Source organism: Phyllobates terribilis, unplaced genomic scaffold (assembly GCF_046119375.1).
Source record: "Phyllobates terribilis strain yellow unplaced genomic scaffold, ASM4611937v1 Scaffold_1__5_contigs__length_1240528914, whole genome shotgun sequence".
Classification (NCBI taxonomy): domain Eukaryota; kingdom Metazoa; phylum Chordata; class Amphibia; order Anura; family Dendrobatidae; genus Phyllobates; species Phyllobates terribilis.
In genome coordinates, this window is record NW_027362761.1 from 688798581 (window position 1) to 688819070 (window position 20490).

The 20490-nt window shown below is 43.5% G+C and overlaps 1 protein-coding gene across 1 annotated transcript in view; it reads right to left on the reverse strand.

Annotated features, from left to right (window-relative positions):
• Positions 1–20490, reverse strand: part of LOC141170067 (uncharacterized) — a 392196-nt gene that overhangs the window by 113073 nt on the left and 258633 nt on the right. The gene's annotated exons all lie outside the window — the stretch shown is intronic.

Genomic DNA, 20490 nt, shown 5'->3' on the forward strand with positions numbered 1-20490 from the left:
TGCAGCACACGGTGTCACACAAGTGCACACAGGCATCTCCGGTACTGGATTCTCCAGTACCGGAAATATCAGGACGTGTGAAAGAGCCCTAATATACACATGCAAACACACACACACACATATAGAAATGGAGACACGTATACATATACACGCAGGCAAGCACACACAGAAATGCACACGCAGTCATGCACTCTCAAACAATCACATACACAAAAATAACACACGCAGGGAAGCACGCACACATGTGTGAAGACATATACACATGTAGACTCGCACACGTAGACACACAGACATGCAGACACTCAAAGACATGCACACGCAGAAATGCATACGTAAACACGGACGCACTCGCAGAAATGCATGCGCAGACACGCAAAGACATACACATACAGAATTGCATACGTAAACAGAACCGTGCATGCAGACACACCCACAGAAATGCATACACACACAGGCGTATACATAAAAATTCATACACACACAAATGTTGAAGCACTCCTACCGCGGAAGACTGCAGCACTGCGCAGTGAGTGACGTCACTTTTAGCAGACTCTTCTTCTCTCCTCTGCAAGGGCACACCGGGATTTCCCTGGCACCAGGGGTGTATGGTACATAGTGGCAGACCACGCTGCTGCTATGGGGCCCGTGAGACAGGGGGGGGCCCAGGATCCACTTCTGCAAAAGTTGTGTGTCCTGCGCACAGAGGATGACTCACTGTCTGCTCTGTTAGAGTAGAAGAGGAGGCTCCGCCCACCAGCTCCGGCCTTCATCAGAGGAGCGAGGCAGCATACAGCATGGCCCCTGCTCTTTGTATTACTGCTCTTCTCTGCTCTCCCCCCCACTGCTCTGTATGTTACTACTCTGCTCTTCCCCTCCCCCACTACTTTGTATGTTACTGCTCCGCTCTTTCCTTCCTGCTCTGCAGTCGGGCCCCGGGAGGACGGGACGCTGCACCACAGAGAATATGGAAGTACAGTCTTCAGAGAGAAGAAGTTGCTACATTCATCACCTGCAATCATCTGCAGGGAGGGTAAGTCCATGTGTAAAATGTGGGTATATATACATATATATACATAGATAGATATATATGTCTAATATGTTTGTATAGAAGTGTGAAGTATGTCATGTCTATGTAGTTGTGTACATACAGTTGTGCTCAAAAGTTTACATACCCCGGCAGAATTTTTCCTTTCTTGGCCTAGTTTCAGAGAATATGAATGATAATAAAAAAAACTTTTTCTCCACTCATGGTTATTGGTTGGGTGAAGCCATTTATTGACAAACTACTGTGTTTTCTCTTTTTAAATCTTAATGACAACCAAAAACATCTAAATGACCCTGATCAAAAGTTCACATACACTGGTGATTTTAGCCTGATAACATGCACAGAACTTGATGCAAATGGGTTTGAATGACTACTAAAGGTAACATGCTCACCGGTGACCTGTTTGCTTGTAATCAGTGTTGTGTGTGTGCATAAAAGCTTAGTGAGTTTCTGGGATCCATACAGACTCCTGAATCTTTCATGGAGCCACTGACGTTTTTTGACGAAAAGGTAGTTGAACTGTATAACACAGGAAAGGGAAACAAAAAAAATATCCAAGAATTGATAATGCCAGTCAGCCGCGTTCAAACTGTGATTAACAAATGGAAAATCAGGGGCTCTGTAAAAAACCAATCCATGGTCAGATAGACCAACAAAAATTTCGGACACAACTGCCAGGAAAATTGTTCGGGATGCAAAGAAAAACCCACAAATAACATCAGCTGAAATTCAGGACTCTGAAAACTAGCGGTGTGGCTGTTTCAAGATGCACAATAAGGAGGCACTTGAAGAAAAATGGGCTGCATGGTCGAGTCGCTAGAAGAAAGCCATTACTGTGCAAATGCCACATAGTATCTTGCCTACAATATGACAAAAAGCACAGAGACAAGCCTCAAAACTTCTGGAACTTTTTGGCCACAACCATAAACGTTACATTTGGAGAGAGGTCAACAAGGCCTATGATGAAAGGAACACCATTCCTACAGTAAAGCACAGAGGTGGATCGCTGATGTTTTGGGGATGTGTGAGCTACAAAGGCACAGGAAAGTTGGTAAAAGTTGAAGGAAAGATGAATGCAGCACGTTATCAGCAAATACTGGAAGCAAATTTGCACTCATCAGCCCGGAATCTGCGCATGGGACGCACTTGGACGTTCCAACATGACAACGATCCAAAACACAAGGCCAAGTTGATCTGTCATTGGCTACAGCAGAACAAAGTGAAGGTTCTGGAGTGGCCATCTCAGTCTCCTGACCTCAATATCATTGAGCCACTCTGGGGAGATCTCAAGCGCGCAGTTCATGCTAGACAGCCCAAGAATTTACAGGAACTGGAGGCTTTTTGCCAAGAAGAATGAGCAGCTTTACCATCTGAGAAAATAAAGAACCTCATCCACAACTACCACAAAAGACTTCAAGCTCTCATTGATGTTAGAGGGGACAATACATGGTATTAAGAACTGGGGTATGTGAACTTTTGATCAGGGTCATTTGGATGTTTTTGGTTGTCATTAAGATTTAAAAAGAGAAAACACAGTAGTTTGACAATAAATGGCTTCACCCAACCAATAACCGTGGAGAAAATGTTTTTTGTTATCATTCATATTCTCTGAAACAAGAAAGAGAAAAAATTCTGCCGGGGTATGTAAACTTTTGAGCACAACTGTATGTGTATGTAATGCAGGTGTATTTATCTGTGGTACATCCATGTATTCTCATGGGTTCATATGCAGCATTTCAACTCCATTACAGGTTTGAAAAAGACCTGGTGCGGTGGGGCTGAAGTGCCACATGTAAACATATAGGTGAATAAATACATTTAAAGGCATACCTCCCAACTTTTGAAGAGAAAGAGGGACAAATTATGCGGCGTGCGTAGCGCACTGTGGCCAATTTTAGCCACGCCCCTGGCCACACCCCAATCCACGCCCATTTACCATTATCTTTCTCCCCTGGCAGGAGTTGTCAGAGGGGGGCGCTGGTAGTGAGACAAATTCAGCAGACGGCTGAGACTGCAGGTTGTAGACCCAAATCCGGGACTGTCCACTGTATCCAGGGCAGTTGGGACTAGAGATGAATGGATGGATTCTGGGGAATCCAGTCCAGTGTCCAGATCAATGGTACCTGGCGGCTGGATGGGAGACTGCAAATCTCTTATCTTTCAGGGCAGTGCGACGTCATCTGTGCGTCCTGCTCATATCTTGTTGGGACCTGAGGATTATTTTTTTGTTCCCTTATTCACAGTCGGAGCCACCAGAACGTTCTCATCTTTCTGTAGCTTCACTATACGACATCCGGCTTTCTTGAGTCTGTAAGGCCGTCTTTACACGTTGCAGAAATACTGTGTTTTATGTTTTCAGCAGATGTCCGCACCAAACTCCACAATAACAATCTCTTCCCCCTTATTTGATGCGTTTCTGGTGCAGATGTGGAGCCGCGTTTTTAAGGTGCTTTTTATAGCACAGAAAAGCTTTGATTTTTCACTTAATGAAGTTTTTTTAGACTCCACATAGAAGCGTCTGAAGAACTCTGACTACGCTGAACTCTGCGGTACTGATGAGCGAGCGTGTATTGTTAACTATTTCGGTGAGTATGCTCGGGTGCTCGCCGAGAATTTTCGGCGTGCTCAGCATCTATGTTAGTGCCGCCGTGGCTGCATGTGTCACAACTGTCTAACAGCTCATCACTGCTCTGTGGTTTTGGTGCCTTTTTTCTCTATAAGCTTCTTCTGTAAAAAACGCATAGAGAAAAAAACGATGCTGCATTTTTATTTTTAAGTGCAGAATCAAAGCTTTTCTTTACTATTAAAAAGCGTTAAAAACTCGGCTTCATAGCTTCCCCAAAATCGCATCAAATAAGAGAAAAAAATGCATAAAAGAAATGCAGCAAACACCAATAAGCAGAGAAGATGGTTACTGCGCTGTCTAGTGCGAGCACCTACAGAAAAAAAGCAGCAAAAAAAAAAAAAACACAGCATTTGCGCTACGTGTGAACAAGGCCTCAGCATTACAGTTTTATTACATTTTTTATTGGTTTAATAAAGAAAAAATATCAATCTCGACATTTTTTTATTTTATCAATCCCCGTAAATAATCTGATCGCTGTGTTCTATGGGTCGTTAAGATTACAGAGACACCAAATGTATGTGCTATGTGCTGAATTTTTACAAAACACATTAAAAATGACAATCTTTTTTTCATTATTAAATGTTTTTTTCTATTATTCTTTAGCAATCTTATAGGTTGAAAAAATCTCTTATTCTCCCTGTAAAATAAAATTACATATATAGTACTCAGCAGTCAGTACAGTAAGCCTATAGCCAAAGCCAGCAGTACAGGTCAAGTAGACAGAATTCCAGCAATGACTTCATTAGAGTTGGTGGTTCAGGAGGGTAAGTATCTGCTGTGTCAGTGATGTTTTAAGGTTGTGGGTTCAAGACCAGGGACTCACAGAAAAAAAAAATTGTAATTGATCACAAGTTTAGTACTTTAATTTAAAGGATCAAAAAAAATCATTTTCTTCAGCTCAGTATACAGGTACCATAAAAATACATTGTTATACACAATGTATTTCTATGGAGATGTGTACTCTGCTTCTGTACTGTCTGTTCACCAGTGAGGGCAGTAGTTCAGTGTTAGAGCTTCAGCCTCTGAACACAGATGTAGGTTTGAGGTGATCACAGGAGAAGGAAGAGGTGAGTGTAATATAATTTAATTTATTCACTGACCAGTGAGCGGCCCTGCCACCCAAGGAGGAGGAGCTACACCCCGACATCAAAGAGGTGAGTATAAATAGAAGCAGGGAGAACAGCTAAGCCGTGACGGGACAGTCCCGCAGAATACGGGACGGTTGCGAGCTATGTTTAAAGGGGCTGTCCACTACTTAGACAACCCTTCTTGAACTAAATATTTGTCCGCGGCAAAATAAAAAAGCCTATACTCACCTCCCGTGCCGGTGCCGTTCCAGTAGTGTCAGTACTCGCTCTCCCCGGGACTCTCGTGCGGTTGTTATGACACCGGTGCCGAATCAGCACTGGCGCCACTGTCTCCGCCTTCAGACAAATCGAACATGAAGAGAGAGTCCGGGCTGCAGCTGCTTTCTGCCTTTCTCTTCATGTTCAATTCAACAGGAGACGGGGACAGTGACGCCGGCGCTGATTGGGCACCGGTGTCACAACAACAGCACGAGAACTCCGGGACTGCAAGTGTCGACACTGCGAGAACAGCGCCAGCACGGGAGGTGAGTATAGGCTTTATTATTTTATCAGGGGCCAAACATTTAGTTCAAGAAGGGGTTTGTCCAAGTAGTGGAGAACCCCTTTAACGATATCTGTGGTGTGGTATTAATGATGGCTGTGGTATTTCCTCTGGAGAATCTGTCCCTGTTCTGTACCCACCTGTGATATGGAGCGCTGCCTAAAGTGAACATGACATGTTACACACTGCTCCATCCACAGGCGCCGGCTACTCCTGGTAGTGAGCACCTTTTGCCTGGACAATCCCTTTAGTAAACATATAGATACTCCTCTTCCTAACTCCTGACAGCTTTAGTGTCACATTCCCTGATGCTTCTGTCTACAATGGCTGATGTCACAGCCCAGATGCCCCATATGACGTCTCCTGCCAATCACTGGCCTCATGGTCTTGAACTGTAAATCACTGACAATCTGCAAACGACACTTAGGGCGTCCAGGCAAATAGAAGCATCAGAGACATGATAATGGAGCTACCACCAGCTAGAAGAGTGAGTATATATTGCGGCCTATGTGCATCATTTTCATTCTTTTGCACAACCCCATTATATTTTTTTTTGTATGCAATGTACTTTTAGGACTGGAAGACAATTTTTAGCAGGAAAAAAAAAATCTTGTTTAAAAGTGTGCGCCTAAGGGTACGTGCCCGCGATCAGGAATAGCAGCATTTTGGATGCAGTGTATTTTCGCTGCATCCAAAATGCTGCATTCTAATCAGGCACTTAAATCCGTATGTGTTTAGGGAACTATGCGGATTTACCACATCTAATAACTGGCTATGGGTGAAACTACGCAGCGCTACATAAATTAGCATGAAACAACTCTGTTTGCCATATGTGCCTGTGAGTGGCGCTATCGCTGCTCGCTCAGTCCACACCACGTGACCCCGTTTGCAGCTGCCACTGATATCCGTTGATGTCGCATTAACTTCCAGATTTCCTTGTTTCACCCAAGCGTGACCCAGTCCCATGCACCCCCCCCGATTCACTGGGCTGTGGGCAGGGTTTCACTGCACGTCACAGCCCAATATCCAGCGTGCGCTTGCGGCCAATGAAAGCAGAGGAGAGAGGGAAAGTGCACCGTGAAACGCCGCCCACAGCCCAGTCAATTTGGGGAGTGCGTACGACTAGGTCATGATAGGTCATCAATGTCTGCTCGGCCGGGGTTCAATACACACGCGGAAGCCCTGTCGATCAGCTGTTACTGGTGACAGCAGCGGCTCCCGCTTCTGGAAGTACTCACTTGCCCCGTTTGGGCATCTACTTGTAGTGGCTGCTTAAGAAAGCGCAAAATTACAATGTACGTGCTACAATATATGTCTCTCTCCATGTCTTTAAAAGTTATGAGGTATGCCATTTTGTGATTCTTCCTATACGCCATGACCCCGCCTACTCCACCAAGAGGGAAGGGGGAGGGCCCAATTAGGACTTTTGCTATGGGGCCCCATGGTTTCTATGTACGCCCCTGCTCGGCCCCCCGCCAGGACAATCCGACCATGTATATACACACACACACACACACACAATTTGTACACAGACACATTATTATAATATATAAAGTCATACAGAACATGCACAAACACAAGTGCAAGGAGCTCTGACCCGATGTAGCTGTAGGGTCTACTATTCCCTTGCACCACCCCAAAGGAAAACAGCAGCAGAAGGGGACATAAACACAGAGTCTTCCTAAACCGACTTCTCTCAGCCCTGCAACACTGCAACTTGTCTTCAGCCATCTTCTCCCTCCATCCAGGTCGTTGAAACGTGTTGTGAATAAAAAGCCTTTTCCTCATCATCATTTCTGTAGAATTGATTTACTCCAGCAGCGCAGCCCACCTACATGTTCATCCAACTGGAGGATTTTTCCACCAGCCACGGGGCAGCAGCAGCTGTTTTTCTTCATGCCTTTATAGGAGTTGTGCCTGTCACAATGCCATCAGGTAACCAGCAGAGTAGGACCTCTCCCTCCATAGTGTATCACCCTATTGTGCGCTCTGTTCCCCACTTCTAGATTTACATACCTTTCCAGAAACATACATGAGTGAGACTTGCCACTTTACAGTCCCTTCTGTAATAATATTATATTCTTCTGTCTCATCTAGGAAGTAGAAAGAAGGAATTCATAGCTGTAGCGGATGGACACCAATGGCGCCATCGAACACATTGACTATAAAAATGATCCATCAGGTTCACATCATTCTACCACAAAAAAATAGTGAAGTATACAGGGCTATGTTTTCTGGTTATTTTTACTAAATTTGATACAAAGGCGACTGATAGAGCTTCCAATGGATATGTGAATAAAGCTGTCCCCTAGCAGGTCCGCCAGGTGTTACCCAACTAAATCCATGGGTGAGCACATAGCTGTGGCACATGTTGACCAGCCGGCACACAATCACTCATTTTCCTGGGCTCTCTGTAAACAGCATTCTCAGAATTCCCGTGGGGGCCTCTGTTTATGTGCAGATAGCATTTCGCTGATGTGACCAGATTAACTCATTTTCAGCTTTTGGTCGGTGGTCAAATTTGGTTTTTGCTTAGTTGCTTGATTTAATAAAATACTTCAGAGAATAAAGAGCTTACAATTCATGACACCACAACAGCCATATCATACCATTATACTGTACTTTAACAAATGGTAACCCTGAATTTTAGAGAGAAATGTTCCTTTTTAAAACGATAGCTACACTAAGGGGAGTATAACATGATGGGGGATACTAAGGGTAGTATTAGAAAGCACTACGGGGGGACAAGAAGGAATATTGCTAAATGGTAGCAAAACAGAAGGTACAATTACAGTGGGGCATAACGGATTTGTGATGGCACAATAGGGGGTTAATTACTGTGTAGGGACAACAGTACTGTGTGGGGAACAAGTGGGGAATTAAGGGTTAGGAAGTATTGAGACAAGCTTGCAGACATACAGTATATCAAGGGGCTCTCCTGGCTGCTTATGCTGCATCAATGGGTCACTTAAAGGGGTACTCCCATTGCAGCCATTCATAGCTTACGCTGGAATTTCTGTCTCTGTGCGTCAACCATTGGCACAGTGTATGGAGTGCTACAGGCGCAGCTGCCCTGAGCACATAATTACACTTTTTTTGTATTTTGAAAAAAAAAAAGTGAGCACCACTATGAACGGTATGAGCATCAACATGAGCCACAGGTGGCATTTTTACTTTTGTAAGATGCACTTAGTGCCACTTGTTTAGCTGTTTCTGGTGACCTCACCTCTTGTGGCTGGCACACAGACAAAAGTTGGCAATTGGCTGTGATGGAAACAAACTTTCAGAGAACCAGCAATGCCGCTGAAAGTTACAGACAAGTAGCGGCCATTGCGCGAGGGTAAGAAGTCTGGCTGAACTTTTGGCTCAGGACTCACAGAAACACTATGTGCCCAATTCATTATGTGTATTTTATCACAGACGTTTTTGTGAAAAATTTATCAAAATAGAGCATGCACTTCATGAAATTTTAAGCAGAATATAAAATGCTTTGCCTTTAAACTTCTTTTTAGACTTTTTTGGTGACTTGAAAAGTTGCAATTGATAAAATCAGGCAAAAACATCAGCAAACCGAAACTCCGCCCACAAAGGTGAACAAAGAAAACAAAACAGACGCATAAAAAGTGACTTTAACCCCTTTCTGACGTGAGACGTATTCATACATCCTTGTGGCCTGGGCCTTAATGACCAGGTACTTATGGATATGTCTCAACGAACCCGTGCGCACAGAGGCTCTCGCCGCTGGGTGTCAGCTGATTCTGACAGCTGACGCCTGGCAAGCAGTGCCAGAAGAGGTGCCGGCGCCGCTTCCGGCACTTTAACCCCCTAAATATTGCGATGTCGCGGGGTCCTGATTGTTGCCATGGTGACCCAATGTCGCGTCACCAGGCAATAAGAAGGTAGTTAAATCATGCGCAGTGCAGTTTCAGTGTAAATCTCTGAAATACGTGATTCAGATGGAACCCCCGGCGGAAGATTCCCTGTAATGAGGCAGATGGAGGCACTGTGGACGCCGTCTGGCCTGTGATCCCACGGAGTCCGTCTTTTTGTTAGATGTGCATAAAAGTGCGGTTGGCCACAGTTTTGTGCACTCTCTGAAAAGAAGGACACCCCTGAACAGAGGCCAGACGGAGTCCAGAGTAACTCTGCTGCCTCATTATAGTGAATGGATCCCTCGGGGGTTTCATCTGAATCATGTCACTCGGAGATTTAAATGGAAACCCTAGCATCAGTGCTCAGCGCAGAGCACAGGATAAATGGGAACATTTTACAGAACATTTTGGATCACAATAAAACCACACCACACATCTAAATAAATTCCTTGAGGGGTCAAGCTTCCAAAATAGGGAACAAAGCCTACCATGTGGCTTTTTAAAACAATGAAGTCATCATTCATTGGCTAATTCATGTCACATGGGCATCGACAATTAATCACAGGTGATTCTCTTTTTTGATTTACCACAGGCGATTCAAAATGTGTTTCCATACTAAATCAATGTAAAGGGTGCCAATATCAGTGTCACAGCAAGCTTTAGGTTTTTCTAATTTTCCCTCCCATTGTTTTTTGTTATAAATTATTGTTTATCATTTGCTCTTTTGTATTTAACACGAGTGCTCTATACAAAAAAACTGTTTCACTGATTCATTTTTTTCAGGAGATATTTCACATTATGTACTTAAACTTCTTGGGTGCCAATAACGATGAGCAGCTCTGTGAGGTGCTCTTTTCTGTTTTGATCGTCATATTCAGCCACCTAAAAAACCCCGTAGTTACCAATGACAATTGACCGTGATATTGAACACTCATAACCATCAGCGGAGGTGATCCATTTTAGATGGCCACCCATAGGGGGAAAATTGCATGTTTGCACCTGCTTTAGTGCATCATCACCATGGGTACACCATAATCCTCCACCGCTACTAACAAGGCGCCTAGTCAGCGCAACCTACAGACATCACCATCATAGGTCACAGAGGTCCCAACACTCCCAGGACACCCCCAAACCCGGAGGGTGAAAAGGGACTACTGGGGATCCAATAGCAAGCTCTGCAGAACGGTAAGTGGAGGAATGTATTTTTCATTACACCAATTCTAAAGTTTCATTGAGTCCATCTGGATACAGGCTGGTCAGCCTGTATGTCCAGCAGGACTCCTTAGCATTGAGGACTGTTTTCCTATTTCTCGTAGAAGGGGGAATTTGTTCTATAGGGGTGACACGTATAGAGTCAAAAATTTTATTGTGTATTACGGTAATGTGTTTAGATAAACTGTGTTTTAGATATTCCTGTTTGACATTATGTCTACGGTCATTCATACGACTTCATAGAAGTTGAGTTGTCTGGCCAACATATTGGAGCCTGCAGATACATGTCACTACGTAGATGATGAAATCTGAATTACATGAAAGCTCGTATATAATTGTACATTGTATTGTCATTTTTAACTTTCATGGTTTTTATCCCACTGTCAATAATTTTACAACAATAACATAATTTTTTTCCACATTTCACCACTCCTATTTTGTCATTCCTATAGTATCTGTCATTGCTCAATTTATCTATGTTCTGAAGGAGACTCGGTGCTATACTGTTTTTTTTTTTTTTTTTATTGTCGCCCCCCCTCCGGAACACAATCTGAGGACAATATCTGCAAGGAGTTTGTATGTTCTCCCCGTGTTTGCGTGGGTTTCCTCCGGGCTCTCCGGTTTCCTCCCACACGCCAAAGACATACTGATAAGGAGTATAGATTGTGAGCTCCAATGGGGACAGTGCCGATATTGTCTGTCACGCGCTGTGGAATTAATGGCGTTATATAAATGAGTAAAATAAATAAAATAATTATTCAATTATTTATATCAATACAAAATTTGCATAATATGGTTGAATTCACACCAATAAAAGGGTTTTCAATATGTATGGTAAATTCTACCCAATGAAATTCTTAGTAGAATGAATAAAAATGATTGGATCTCACCTGTGGGAAACCACACCCAGAAACAATGAATTTAGGTAGAAATATTTTGTTTGGATCATATGTCTTTGGGCACCTGATGACTTTTACAACTTTTACAGTTGATACGCGTTGTGCAAAGATTTATAAAACGGTTCAAATTTAACATGTTTTTACCTTACTCTGAGTGTTGGATCATTATTGCAGCAAATAAATACTATAATCTCTTTCAAGTTTGCTGCCTTTTTTCACCTTAATGTGGATTGGAATCCCCTTCACCAACGGAAGCGCCTTAGGATCCCCCTTTTTTTAGTATGACAGACTAGTGAGAATGTGTGGGTGGAGAGCATTGTATGCAGTTTGTCAAATACCTGCACTCCCCTATTAGTGTCTCCATATATGTATACACGGTGCCCATATATGTATACACGGTGCCCATATATGTATACACGGTGCCCATATATGTATACACAGTGCCCATATATGTATACACAGTGCCCATATATGTATACACAGTGCCCTGTAACAGTCGCTGGCAAAGTACTGGAGGGGGGGTATGTAGCACTGAGATTGTTAGCTCTAGTAATATAAACATAGGAAAAATGTTCCATCACACGGAGTGATGAGAGGGGTTAATCAGCCATGTTTAGTGCTAGGGTGATTAAACACATGTAAAGAGAGAGGAGTCCAGAGGATAAATACCCAGCTTTCTAGAGCAGTGTGTGTGGGGTGGGTCTGGAGTAACAAGCTCTGGAGCTGTATTGTCATGTGAAGGAAAGCTAAACCTTGGGTTGTTTGTCCTTGAAGCGTGTGGTTACCAGTAGCAACAAGGACTGTACGATACGTTATGTTTTGTTTTTTCCCGTTAGGCTGGAAAGGCCATGTTTGTTTTGTTAATATTACCGTGGTTTATGCAGTTCTCTTAATAAACCATCGGAAGATTTAAATAGACAGTGTTCCTGTGTCTACCTCAATGTGCAGCACAGTTGATGCTAGAAGTGCGGGCAAGATCCTCAGGAAGCAAGTGTGACGGCTAAAGGACAAACTGCATGTGTTGTGTGAAGGCGGCTACAAGGATGGAACAGCGGTCAGACAAAATGGAGGAGCTGATCAAGCACCTGGTGCAAAGTCAGCACCAACAGCACTAGCAGCCAGGGCTGTAGAGTAAGCCAAACCTCCGACTCCTCAATTTCCATGACACCGACTCCAACTCCGACTCCCTCATACATGGCTCATGTTTAAGTGATAAATTTACTGTAGTACAGATCCATCTCAGCTAACAGTCTAGACCTTTAGATCAGTAATAGGACATTCCATAACTTTCCCAAATTCTTATGAAAAAATATTCCCCACAAACTGCATTGAACTACTGTACCCAATTTATTATATATTTTAGGAGTCGGAGTTGGTCCATTTTATACAGACTCCGACTCCACGACCCTGCTAGCAGCACCTGCAACAGGTGCAGCAGCAGCACCAGGAACAGGAGCAGCAGCTCCAGCAACAGCATCAACAATAGCTCCGACAACAGCAGCAGTAGATTGATTTACTCACAGAGGCGATTCGTGGCACGGCAGCGGCTCCGACTCCAATATCAGCTGATGATTTCTCTGTCCGAGAGGCAGTGAGGAGAGCCTCGCAGAAAATGACCCAGAGTGACGACAGAAACCTTTTAACAGTTTTTGAAAGGGTCGCTGATAGGGAGAAACTTGCGCCTGTTATGCACTATGCAGAAAGACCGAGTCATGACACTCTCTGAGTAAGCCCAACCATAACTGCACCGGAGCGAATAATTCATCATAAGGTGTGCTGGACGGCACCATCCCCTGAGCCTTAACCACCTCCCAAGCTAAATTGACAGAAGAGACTACAATACCCTTTGGAAGAATGAAATCAGGTTCCGTAATTTCAAACTCACTAGGACAAAGACTCCGAGAGAGAGCATCTACCCAAACATACTTGGTCCCAGGGAGATAAGATATTGAAAAATTTAATCTGGTGAAAAAAAGGCCCATCATGCTTGTCTCGAGTTTAGTCTCTTAGCATTCTCTAAAAAAAACCCCAAAAAAACGTATTCTTATGGTCAGATTTATGGCGAATCCCATCTTAAAGGAATTGTGTCAGCGGGACCTCACTGTGGAGGACTACTGCTCCCAGTTTCGTAGGTGGGCCATAGAGACTGGGTGGAAAGATACCGCTCTTCATAGTACCTTCCTGTCTGGGCTTAATGACCATATTAAAGATATAATAGTGCACCACTCTCCTCCTTGGCCATTGGAGGCTACCATGACATTAGCTGTGCGACTTGATCGGAGAAGGTGGGAGAGATGTCGGGAGAAATTGTCCCCTGGGTGGAGTTTATCCATAGCCTCCTAGGGCAGAGGGAGAACCCATGTAGAACGTGATGCTCCATAAGATTGGGACAGTTTCACTGCATGCGTAGTAGCTCCACCTCCAGGGTAAGGACAACGGGGGCGCCTGCGACCGAAGTAGCGTAACACCGGGCCAGATACATTCCCAGGTGGGAGCACAGAACCACCATTCCTAACAAACGCCAGAGCATTGGGCCGAAGTCCTGGCACCATACTTAACGAAGGAGTCACAAAAGGTCTACTATGATTCAGCCTTGTAGGATGCCAAAGAATATGAAAAATTGAAAACAGAATTTTGGCGTGCTTGGGGGGTGACAATATCTGTGAGGGCACAACAGGTCCATCGCTGGGCTTATCACGATAACAAACCCCCTCGCTTCCAAATGTTAGATCTGCTGCATCTCATCCAAAAGTGGTTACAGCCGAAGTCCTCTATACCAGCGCAGATGGTGGAGTGAGTTCTAATGGACTGGTTCGTGCACTTCCTTCTGAGCCCGATACAGACTTGAGTTGCCCAGGGAGATCCCCGGAACGCTGATGACTTGGTCGGACTGGTCGAAAGGTATCAGGGGGGGTCAACGAGTCTGTGGGGAGGCAACCCATTCCATACTGGGGATGGAGATTAAAAATGAGGTGGGGCATCCAAAATCCAAGGGGGCGACAGAGGTCAAGTTAAGGCCCTCATTGGGGGATGTAATTTGCTGGAGATGTCACGGTCCAGGTCATATAGCTGCCCAATGTCCACTGACCGTCGAGCTAATGGACTGCAGCATGGGACCCCAGTGTTCATTCTACGCATATCCAGCTTGCAGTGTGGACTGTTCACCTGGCAAGGGGCCCAAAGCTTGTCCTGTAAAAGTGAATGTCCTGCAAATGACTGGAAAACTAGACTCAGGGAATTTAGTGACCGTAGTGAGGAACATACTCCCTCTCCAATTGATTCCTGAGAAGAAGGCTGGAGTCCGCTGCATTCACGGGGATGCTAAAGACTATCCGGTGGCCAGAGTGGTCATTGAGAGGGCACGAGGTACTGAGTCCCATGAAGTCGGCGTGTTCCAGGATTTGTTGCACCCAATTATCATAGGTCGAGACTCTGTGTTGTTTTGGGACTTGTGGGGGAAGGTCGGAGACCTCGATTCCTCGGGTATCAAATGGGTTAGCCCTAAAAAAGTCTCACCAACCCCAAAGTCTGACGAGTTTCCCTTCTGTGTATTGGGTGAAGAGGAGAAGATAGTATCCTCACATGAGGCAGATATTCCTGAGATAAAGGTGACCAGATAAAATTTTTGGTTCACCCAACATAGAGACCCAACTTTAAAATAGGCGTTCAATAAGTTAACCGTTATAAACGGCATAACACGGGAACTGGGGGCTGACACCAGGTTTGTCTTTTTCATGTTGAGTGGGGACTTATTGTACCGGGTTACTAAGGTGAGAGAGGAGATAGTGGAGCAATTGTTGGTACCAGGACCCTATAGACAAAGAGTGTTGGACAGGGCCCATGTCTTGGGTGGACAAAACTCAAGAATGGGTCATGTGGAGGTACTATCCGCCTAGATGTCACCGTGAAATCCTAAGGTATTGCAAGTCCTGTCCCACCTGCAAGTTAACCGCTACCACCTCTCCCTTCCAAAACCCTCTTGTGCCGCTATCCATCAAGGCAGTGCCATAGAGAAACCACGTTGAAACTCCATGTTCGCTGGACAGACCAGAAGGGGACACTAAGGGTCTCATCGTCGCAGAGACACTGTCACCGGCCCAGAAACAACAGTGCCGAGAACTTCTTCAGCGGAACCGAGACCTGTTTTCGGAGTTGCCAAGACATACGCAGGTTTGTGAACATGGAACAACATGTGGAGGTGAACCAAAAACTGTATAGAATCCCAGAAGCACGCCGCAAGGTGATTTAGAAGGAAGGGACTAAATTTGACGCGTATTCGATACCCCCCGACGATGAACTCATATCGAAACTTGGGTCAGTTAGACACATCACCCCCCTGGACCTAACAAAAGGTTACTGGCAAATCTTCTCTCTCAAAGTGGCAAGAAGACAGCTTCTTTTACACCTAACTGTTGCTTCCAGTATACCAGAAGCCCATTTGGGCTGCAAAGAGACCCAGCTACCTTCCAGACGGCCATAGACCAGCTCTTAGCCCCTCACAAAAAGTATGCCATAGCTTACCTAGATGATATTGTGACATTCAGCCCGGATTGGGGAAGTCATCTGCAGAAGGTCCAGGCCGTGCTGGGTGCGCTGAGGAAAGGAGGGTTTACTATAAACCGAAAGAAGTGTGCCATCAGGAAAAAGTAGGGAATATACAGTATAGACCAAAAGTTTGGACACACCTTCTCATTTAAAGATTTTTCTGTATTTTCATGACTATGAAAATTGTACATTCACACTGAAGGCATCAAAACTATGAATTAACACATGTGGAATTATATACTTAACAAAAAAGTGTGAAACAACTGAAAATATGTCTTATATTCTAGGTTCTTCAAAGTAGCCACCTTTTGCTTTAATGACTGCTTTGCACACTCTTGGCATTCTCTTGATGAGCTTCAAGAGGTAGTCACTGGAAATGGTCTTCCAACAATCTTGAAGGAGTTCCCAGAGATGCTTAGCACTTGTTGGCCCTTTTCCCTTCACTCTGTGGTCCAGCTCACCTCAAACCATCTCGATTGGGTTCAGGTCTGGTGACTGTGGAGGCCAGGTCATTTGGCGTAGCACCCCATCACTCTCCTTCTTGGTCAAATAGCCCTTACACGGCCTGGAGATGTGTTTGGGGTCATTGTCCTGTTGAAAAATAAATGATAGTCCAACTAAACGCAAACCGGATGGAATAGCATGCCGCTGCAAGATGCTGTGGTAGCCATGCTGGTTCAGCAAAGCACCCCCACACCATCACACCTCCTCCTCCATGCTTCACGGTGGGAACCAGGCATGTAGAGTCTATCCGTTCACCTTTTCTGCGTCGCACAAAGACACGGTGGTTGGAACCAAAGATCTCAAATTTGGACTCATCAGACCAAAGCACAGATTTCCACTGGTCTAATGTCCATTCTTTGTGATCTTTAGCCCAAACAAGTCTCTTCTGCTTGTTGCCTGTCCTTAGCAGTGGTTTCCTAGCAGCTATTTTACCATGAAGGCCTGCTGCACAAAGTCTCCTCTTAACAGTTGTTGAAGAGATGTGTCTGCTGCTAGAACTCTGTGGCCATCATTACTTTAAGAAATGAAGGTCAGTCAGTCTGAAAAATTGGGCAAACTTTGAAAGTGTCCCCAAGTGCAGTTGCAAAAACCATCAAGCGCTGAAAAGAAACTGGCTCACATGAGGACCTCCCCAGGAAAGGAAGACCAAGAGTCACCTCTACTTCTGAGGATAAGTTTATCCGAGTCACCAGCCTCAGAAATCGCAGGTTAACAGCAGCTCAGATTAGAGACCAGGTCAATGCCACACAGAGTTCTAGCAGCAGACACCTCTCTTCAACAACTGTTAAGAGGAGACTTTGTGCAGCAGGCCTTCATGGTAAAATAGCTGCTAGGAAACCACTGCTAAGGACAGGCAACAAGCAGAAGGGACTTGTTTGGGCTAAAGAAAACAAGGAATGGACAGGGTGGCACATGTTAAGGAGCTGAAACTCCTAAACCCTTCATCCAATTTTAATGTGGATATCCTCAAATGAAAGCTGAAAGTCTGAACTTCAACTGCATCTGAATTGTTTTGTTTAAAATTCATTGTGGTAATGTCTAGAACCAAAATTAGAAAAATGTTGTCTCTGTCCAAATATATATGGACCTAACTGTATATACAGTGTCCATACACGTATACACAGTGCTCAAATACGTATACACAGTGCCCATATATGTATACACAGTGCCCATATACGTATACACAGTGCCCATATACGTATACACAGTGCTCATATACGTATACACAGTGCTCATATATGAATATAGTGCCCATATATGTATACACAGTGCCTATAAGTATACACAGTGCCCATATATGAATATAGTGCCCATATACGTATACACAGTGCCCATATATGAATATAGTGCCCATATATGTATACACAGTGCCCATATATGAATATAGTGCTCATATATGTATACACAGTGCTCATATATGAATATAGTGCCCATATACGTATATAGTGCCCATCTACGTATACACAGTGCCCATCTACATATACACAGTGCCCATCTATGTATACACAGTGCCCATCTACATATACACAGTGCCCATCTATGTATACACAGTGCCCATCCACGTATACACAGTGCCCATATACAGTCATGGCCAAAAGTATTGAGAATGAGACAAATAGTAATTTTTCCAAAGTTTACTGCTTCATTTTTTGTAAATGTTTTTTCCCAGCAATATGCGCTCCTGAAGGATGATGATGGAACTTGATATTCGGATTCAAAGAATTTTTATTTCAAACTAAAATACAACCGGTTTCGATTTCTTTCTTTTTTTTTTTTTTTTCTCCTTTCCTTCCTTCCTTCACACAGAAAGCATTTTCTTTTCTAAAAACACTATAAATATAATTATAATTTTACCATATATAAAATGTCTTCTAAAATGTTATTGAACATACTAAAAGTGTGATTTCATACAGAAATGTAAAATCCTGCAAAAATGTACATTATGACAAAATTTAAAACCTTTTCTTTCTTCATATTAAAACCATTATCAAATACAATTTAGTAGAAAAAAAAAAAATATATATATATATATATATATATATATATATATATATATATAAATATATATATATACACACATACATACATACATACATACATACACATATATACACATACAAATTTGTGTGTAAAAATTTTATTTTATTTTTTTTAAAACTGTATGAAAGTCATTTAGTATATGGGTTTTGTTAGATTCCTCAGAGTGCAAAATCCTGCATATCTGAGTATCTGGGTGTGTCTGAAAAACAGATCTTTCAGTCTCCACCCAAAATGACAAGCAGGGATATCTGCTATAAAATGTGTGTATATAGATCTGTTTATATGCATGATGTTATACCTGAGGAAGACTCAAAGAAGTCGAAACCGGTTGTATTTTAGTTTGAAATAAAAATTCTTTGAATCCGAATATCAAGTTCCATCATCATCCTTCAGGAGGGCATATTGCTGGGAAAAAAACATTTACAAAGTGGTATTGCCTATGAAAGCTCTGTCCAGTGCTCTCATCAGCTCCCAGATTTCTGCAGCAAACTGAATGGAAAGAGGAATGTAGTAATCCACTGATTGGATTTACATGCTTTACCCCAAGATACCAAATAGGTGAGTGGATTTATACTGAGTATATACCCTTGGAATCTAACTACTACACTTAGAAGCCTGCGCTTCCTATTTTCTCTCCCTACAATCCCCTCCTGCTTCATTTTTTGTAATGGCAATTTGCATATACTCCTGAATGTCAAAGAGTGATCAGCTTAACAGCAATTACTGTACTTGCAAAGTCAATATTTGCCCAGAAAATGAACTTTAACCCCCAAAACACATTTCAACATCATTGCAGTCCTGCCTTAAAAGGAGCAGCTAACATCGTTTTAGTGATTGATCCATTAACACAGGTGTGGGTGTTGATGAGGACAGGGCCGGCGATCAATCAGTCATGATTAAGTAAGAATGACATCACTGGACACTTTAAAAGGAGGCTGGTTCTTGGTATCATTGTTTCTCTTCAGTTAACCATGGTTATCTCTAAAGAAACACGTGCAGCCATCATTGCACTGCACAAAAATGGCCTAACAGGGAAGAGTATCGCAGCTACAAAGATTGCACCTCAGTCAGCAATCTATCGCATCATCAAGAACTTCTAGGAGAGAGCTTCCATTGTTGTCAAAAAGGCTCCAGGGCGCCCAAGAAAGACCAGCAAGCGCCAGGACTGTATCTTAAAACGGATTCAGCTGCGGGATCGGACTACCAGCAGTGCCGAGCTTGCTCAGGAATGGCAGCAGGCTGGTGTGAGTGCTTCTGCACTCACTGTGAGGCGGAGACTCTTTGAGCAAGGGCTGGTTTCAAGGAGGGCATCAAAGAAGCCACTTCTCTCCAGAAAAAACATCAGGGACCGACTGATATTCTGCAAAAGGTACAGGGAGTGGACTGCTGAGGACTGGGGCAAAGTCATTTTCTCTGATGAATCCCCTTTTCAATTGTTTGGGACATCTGGAAAACAGCTTATTCGGAGAAGAAGAGGTGAGCGCTACCACCAGTCTTGTCTCATGCCAACTGTAAAGCATCCTGAAACCATTCATGTGTGGGGTTGCTTCTCAGCCAAGGGAATCGGCTCACTCACAGTCTTGCCTAAAAACACAGCCATGAATAAAGAATGGTACCAGAATGTCCTCCAAGAGCAACTTCTCCCAACCGTCCAAGAGCAGTTTGGCGCCCAACAATGCCTTTTCCAGTATGATGGAGCATAAAGCAAAGGTGATAACTAAATGGCTCATGGAACAAAACATAGAGATTTTGGGTCCATGGCCTGGAAACTCCCCAGATCTTAATCCCATTGAGAACTTATGGTCAATCATCAAGAGACCGGTGGACAAACAAAAACCAACAAATTCTGGCAAAATGCAAGCATTGATTATACAAGAATGGACTGCTATCAGTCAGGATTTGGTCCAAAAGTTGATTGAGAGCATGCCAGGGAGAATTACAGAGGTCTTGAAGAAGAAGGGGCAACACTGCAAATATTGACTTGCTGCATTAACTCATTCTAACTGTCAATATAACCTATTGGTACTCATAATATGATTGCAATTATATTTATGTATGTGATATAAACATCAGACAAACACTAATAAAAACCAGAGGCCAGCAGATCATGTGAAAATA